The 7,041-nt window shown below is 47.3% G+C and overlaps 1 pseudogene; it reads right to left on the minus strand.

The window, feature by feature from the left end:
• Positions 1-6,821, minus strand: part of LOC138837206 (tubulin beta-2A chain-like) — a 43,386-nt pseudogene extending 36,565 nt beyond the window's left edge.
• Positions 6,822-7,041: the final 220 nt, after the last annotated feature.

Below are 7,041 nucleotides of genomic sequence, written 5' to 3' on the forward strand. Positions count from 1 at the left end.
GAAGGAACAAATGATTGTAACTAATGCATACCAGAAATCATTCTAGGGAACCATTTTTGGTTATTGAAGAACTAGTTATCAACCAGGCTTATTGTTCATTGCCTTTAGCATTCTAAATCTCTTAGGCTAGTTCTTAATCTCTGTGTGATAAATGTATCTCCTCTTATGATGTTTTTCCATACCTGATCTCTTTTGCTTTCTAAAAATCACAGTCTTTCCTGATACTAAATACACCTACACAGATGGCAAGGGGTTGCTAATGTAAGGGTCCCATAGCTCATGAGTCATTAATGTAACAAAATGGAATGGGAGGACTTATTTATTGCTACCTCAATTTTTCTGAAAGCTGCCATGGATTTCAAAAGGCCTCTTTTTTACAACCTGATGGGGCACCAGATAGTATTTTTGATTTTTCCATTGCTAACCCCGATTATGATTATGCCGCCTACTTAAAACATAATTCATGAAAGTTTAATGGCTATGCTCCTGATACGCCCGGGGAACCCCTGAAAAGATGGCTCACTCCAGGGTGGGTGGCTTCCATTTTGGTGAGTCACTCTCCCTTTCACAATAAAACTGGCATTCAGCTGGATTTGTTCAGACTTTTTGCAGCAACAAACATGATTTTACTGAAAAAGCCCATAGAAACTAAGAGTACTGCAATTGGGGTAAGAGCATGTGTGAGTTATCCTATGGAAATTTTAGCTGGAAAACTAGATAACTTAATCATTATTAATCAAGGAAAATCTTATTATATTAGCTGTAAGGGTTGTATTTTTACTAATTGTCTTACTTCTTCTCTGGATAAAACATATTCTGTAATTTTTATTTTAAAAAGACCTTCACATGTAATGTTACATGTAGATCTATAAAATGACCCTTGGTTTAAAAATTCTGCTTTACGAATGCTGAAAACTGTGGATATTATGTTGCAGCCAAAACGCTTTGTTACGGCCTTGATTTTAGGAATAAGTTCTTTAATAACAATAATTAGCTCTTTAGCGATTTCTACAGCAGCCTTAGTAAATGAAGTAAACAATGCTCATTTTGTTACTGATTTAAGCAAAAATGTTTCATTAGACCTAGCAGAACAACAAATTATAGATAAAAAGTTAGAAATGAAAATAAATGCTCTGGAGGAAGTGGTTCTGGCTATAGGTCAGGAAGTTCAAAATTTAAAAACACAACTCTGTTAAATGTCATGCTAATTTTAAATATATCGGTGTTACTGCTCTAAAATATAACTTTTCTTTTAATTGGAATGCTACCAAAAATCATTTGTTAGGAGTTTGGAGAGATAAAGATATCTCTCATGTTATGGAGGCTTTACAAGACAAAATTACATCAATTAGTAAAGCTCATTTAGATGTAAAAAATTTACAATCTTTGGCAGAGTTATTTAAGCATAACTTGGAGGCCCTCAATCCTCTGGATTGGATTCATGTAATAATTATAATTGCCATTGTCAGATCAATTCTCTCAATTCTTATTCTTATATTTTGAGTCATTTTCAGGATGATCTTTGGATTTGTCTCTTCTGTGCACCGAGACATTCATGAGCTTCAATTAAAAAAAAAAAATAGGAAGAAATGCCATGACACCTCCTGCTGAATCTGCGTGAGAGATCATGCCAGACAAAGCATAAGCCTCATGGAAGCATGCCTGCAGGAAGCGGGTGTTGGTTCAAGGCTTCCTATACACTTGGCTGCACCTTTATTGCCTCTACCTTTATTCTAACTATATTCTTCTTGGCTGTACATTTGTTGCTTTTATTCTTGTTTTGGCTATTTTTCTATTGATCCACGAACAGAGCATGTGAAGCCACTTACCCTTGTGCCTGAACTCGCTCCTCTCTGCTCTCTCTATCTCCACTCCTCTCGCAGGCCGCCTCACACCCTCTGCGCATGCACACCTGCCCCTGCGAGACCCTGGCCACTGCTGCCTCCACAGTGCGGCTCCTGAGCCCTGCCTCCTCCTCCCCTCAGCCCAGTCCCCTTTTCCCCTTGGCTCCGACCCCTACCCTTGCCCACAAGAGCAGCCCTAACTGAGCCCTAAGGCTTCCAGGCCATGGGAATTACAGCCTCACCTCAGCTCAGCACTCCCCGCCAATCGTAGCACTTGCTCAGGGGATCAAATCTCCCCTCAGCCCCACCACTAGAGGAGACTCTCCTCCAAGCCTCTCCACTCTACATATCAAGGATGTGCACAGTGACCCAGTGAGAGAGAGAGAGAGAGAGAGAGAGAGAGAGAGAGAGAGAGAGAGAGAGAGAGAGAGAGAGAGAGAGAGAGAGAGAGAGAGAGAGAGAGAGAGAGAGAGAGACTGAGAGAGAGAGAGAGAGAGAGAGACTGAGAGAGAGAGAGAGACTGAGAGACTGAGAGATTTAGAAAGATTGTTGGGGAAAACTACCTCTCAAGGACTCAGAACATAGCACCCTTTGGGCTGACTCAGCACACAGCATACTTCAAAAAACAGCACAAAGCACCCTGAGTAAAAGACTCAGCACAATGTGCCCTTTGAAGGACTTAGCATATAGTAGCCTTTGGGATGACTCAGCACACAGCACCCTTTGAAGGATTGAGTCCATAGTACGCAGTGAATAGGACTCAGTGCATGGCACACTTTGAAAAACTCAGCACGTAGCACACTTTTCCAGGACTCAGCACATAGCACCCTCTGTTAAGACTCCATACACACTATCCTTTGAAGGGCTGAGTATATACCACCCTTGGTAAAACACTCAGTGCACAGCACCCTTTGAAAATCTCAGCACATAGCACAGTTTTGAAGGACTCAGCACATACCCCCTTGTGGAAGAACTCAGCACAGCACCATTTGAAAGACAGTACAGAGCACACTGTCTACAGGAGTTGGCACACAGCACTCACCTCATCCCTCTCTTCTCAAGGATGCAGCACATTGCACCCATTGGGATAACTCAGTACATAGCCATCTTTGAAGTACTCAGGAAAAGTACCTGTGTAAAGGTCTGGGCCCACAGCACCCATTGAAAAACTCATCTGTCCCTCCCTTCTCAAGGGATCATCACATAGCACCATTTGGGATGAATTAGCACACCGCACTTTTGAAGGACTCAGCATAAAGTACATTGTGTAATGGACTCAGCACACAGCACCCTTTGAAAAACCCAGCACAGCCCACTCTTCTCAAGGACTCAGAACATAGCACCCTTTGGGATGACTCAGCACAACAGCATGGTTTATGAAGACTCAGAAAAAACACACTATGTGGGAAGAAACCAGAAAACAGCATCCTGTGAAACACTCAGCACATACCTGTATGTCACAAGTTCAGCTGTCATTAGAGTTAGAGTGCTTTCTTCAGTATCATCATTCTTCAGAAACACTTCACAAATCCTACTAGTTCACATTTAGCTAATGTGTGTTTTATGGGGGAAGGTGAGCTGGGGGTCTTGAACTCAAAGCTTGGGCCCCTGTCTTTGAGCTCTTTGGTTCAATGCTAGAGCTCTACCACTTTGATTCACAGCTCCAATTTTGGTTTGTTTTTTTGGGTTGTTCTTTGACAGGCCTTATGGTGATCAGGAAGGCCAAGTTGGTGTGTCCATGGGCAAAGGCTCTTAGCTGGGCCTGGAGCTGACTTCTCACTTCTTGTGCCCGTGGAAGCAAGGCCTCCTGGAGCTCTCTTGGCCTAGGGTGGAACAGATCGGCTCTGGAATCAGCACTCAGGGTGAGCAAAAGTCAGGTTGGCCCCTGTCTCTTCCCCAAATTGAACTCTAGAGGACAATAGTCCCCCACGATGGCACAGGGACATATGTTCCACGTCTGGCCACCAGGAGGCAGGAGTTGTCCACCATAGGGATTTTATCGAGTTGTGTTTTCTCTTGTTTCCCTGGGGACCGCATCATGCTTTGAAGCCACCCTGGACAGGAAAGTCCTTGAGACTTACCTACAATTAACCATCGAAAAGCAAGTGGGGCTGTGGCTCAAGTGGCAGAGCACTAGCTTTGAGCAAGAAAACTCAGGGATAGAGCCTACACACACTCCACATGCATGCAAAATCAAAGATTTCTACACTGCAAATTTTGGGTATTCTCTACTTTTTCCCCACTGAGTCTGGTGGCTATTGGCCTAGGTGTTTGATGCATCCAACACCACCTGGCATCTTTAATTTTGGGGAACAGAATGGCTAGAAGGTCAGCCTTCCCCCATCTCAGCTCCTTGATTGGGTCAAGGTCTATCCAGGCTCTTTGGATCTCCTTTTACAGACTCGCCAAGATGCCTTCAAAAGGTATCAAATGCTGGGCACTGATGGCTCATGCCTGTCATCCTAGCTACTCTGGAAGCTGAGATCTGGAGGATCACGGTTCAAAGCCAGCCTGGGCAGGAAAGTGTGTGAGACTCTTATCATCGATGAACCATCAGAAAACAAGAAGGGGCCCTGTGGCTCAAGTAGTAGAGTGCTAGCCGTGAGAGAAAGAGCTCCGGGACAGTGACCAGGAAAAGAGTTGAAGCCCCAGAACTGGAAGAACAAATCTTTATTGGAGGCTTGTTTTCCCTTTGAAAACGATTTTTTCTTTGTGATAAGCATAACATGGGCCTCTTCCCTGGCCACCAATAGGCCATTAGATGTCCCTTGAATATGGACCACCTCTCAGCAGACTTTGCCCTACCCAACCCACAGTTAACCCTTCCCAAGACCCAGAAGATGGAGGCCTGAGAGAAAGGCCACTGGCCACCTACTTATGGTTGCTGCTGAGGCTTTGGAGAGTCATTATGTCACATAGTCATCATTTGCATCAGTCTAAAGAAGAAAGGGAGGGAGCACTCCTCACCTGAGCCCATGAGCTGTGGGTGGATCTGGATGTGGGGTAGCTGCAGCAGGATGTGCTTTGTGGGGGAGTCCTCTATGGGGTTGTGAACCTCGATCTCTCCTCTGGCAGTTTCCACACTGTGTTGAAGTGGCAATTCTTCAAAACCTTTCTGCTCCTCTCTCATTTCGCCCACCCTGGAGCCTGGAGGCATTCAAAGAGGTGGCAGTGACAGAAGGCGCAGCCTGTGCTGGCATCTGGAGCCCGTTGTCCATGTCTTCCCCTGTGAGGAGTGACAGTGGCTCCCGCAGCTCTCTCCTCTTCTCCATCTTTTCCTAGGACAGCTGGTACACACGCTCACGTTTCTTCTGTCACAGTTCAGCCAGAATGAACATCTGCTCTTTACATGCCATGAGGGACTCCTCAACAGTGTGATGTGTGCCAACAGCTGGCTGCATCTATGTTGAAGATCACCCGCTGGACTATGGAAGTCCATCTTATCAGGCAGGTCATGGACAAAGTAGATTTTCTTCTCGGACACCCATGTGTCCCACTTCCCATCCCCACACAGGCTGTGGTGCCAGCTCACGGGATGAAAGGCCTGTGGCTCAAGCTTTCTCTGGCACTGAGCTGCCAGGTGAACCAGTTGCCCACAGTGGGCCTGCCACTCCTGCTGCAGGAGTTTCCCCCTGTGGATTTCAGCCACTAAGAGTGCTCACAAATCCACATCCCTCTCAGTTTGGGGAATGTCTCCATCCTCTGCAATGGTCATGTGGGGGGTGGGGGAGTTGACTCCTCACCTTGTGCTTCTCCAGGATTTTCAACTTCACCTTCCCCAGGGAAAGCCAGGAAACTCAGCTGGACCTGCAGCCGCTCCTCCTGTGGTCTGATTGCTTTCAGTCACTTGAGAGTGTCCTGCCACTTTGGGGACACCACCTGGTCTCCCCAGTTGGTCAGGCCATGCACTTGCTTCAGCTGCTCCAAGAGTTGGGTCTGCCTCTCTAGGTGCTGCTGCAGGGCCTCCTTCTCGGTGCTCAGCCGCTAATTGGAGGTGATGTGACACTCACAGGTGGCTCTGAGCTCCTGCAGCTGGGCCAGGGACTGCACCTGCTGGTCCTGAGATTCTTGGCTTTCTTTCTTTCTCAGCCACTTCTTTCCATTCCTCTATCTTCTCCTCTGTGTGGACCAGATGTTCCCACTAGTGTTTCTTCACCTGCTGCTCTGTGTCCAGGATGCTGGTGAGCTCCTCCTTCTCACCGCTCACCCTCTGGAGAGTGTCCCACAGCAGGACCAGCTGTTCCTCCAGCTGTCCATCACACACATATGCACATCATGGTGTCTCAGGGATCTTCTGCCAATCCTTGGCCTTCTCCTCCAGTCTCCACCATTGCTCCTGCTGCTCCACATTCTGGAGATGGAGACTCTGGTTTTCCTGGTCCGGGATGTGAAGTTATTCCTCCAGGTTTTTCAACTCCATCTGCGTGCAGTAGGCCTGGGCCTGCAATTGCCACTCGGCCTGAGCTGGGCCATGGTTCCTCCAGCCTGTTCTCTAGGCCAAACACCTGCCTTGCCCCTCGCTCCCTCTCCTTAGTCAGTTGGTTCACCCGCTGGGTCAGCTGCTGGGCCTCCTCCTTCCACGTGGACCTCTCAATGCTCAGGTCTTCTGTGAAGGTGTCTTTCTCGAGATTGGATGTGCTCACCAGTCAGCTCACGTTGTCCAGTAGTCTCTTCAGTAACTCATGCCCCACCAGTGCTTGTTGGACCTTGCAGATTCCTTTCTTCCTGTTGTCCAGAGCACTTCCAGCTTCTCCTGTAACTTTGAGTTCACTTGCTCCAGGTCATCGAAGCTTCTGGCATTTTACTTGAGCAGAAGGGTCACATCATGCAGCTGTTCAAAGAACATTTCAGTCTCATTCTGTGATCAGTGACCACAGAAGCCGACATCTCCAGCTCTGCCACGCACTGCTCTGTGGCCTGCAGGCAGCTGGTGAGAGCTTCACGCTCCCTTTCTGTGTCATCAGCCGCCTGCTGCATGCAAGCGAGTGCACATTGTAAATTGCTCTCTGCCGAAACCAACCTCTGTATGGGTGCCTTGTGGCTCTCTAGCTCCATTTTAGGTGCTACCTGCACCTAGGCTATCTTCTCCCTCTCTTTCTCCCCTTGATCCTGCAGGTCAGTCTTTTCCTGCTTCAGTGGTTGGATCTTGGCATAGAGTGCCTGGTTTCTTCTTTTGCGGGGGTCCAGGGTGGGCACC

Source organism: Dipodomys merriami, unplaced genomic scaffold (assembly GCF_024711535.1).
Source record: "Dipodomys merriami isolate MVZ:Mamm:240054 unplaced genomic scaffold, mDipMer1.0.p SCAF_266, whole genome shotgun sequence".
NCBI classification, from domain to species: Eukaryota; Metazoa; Chordata; class Mammalia; order Rodentia; family Heteromyidae; genus Dipodomys; species Dipodomys merriami.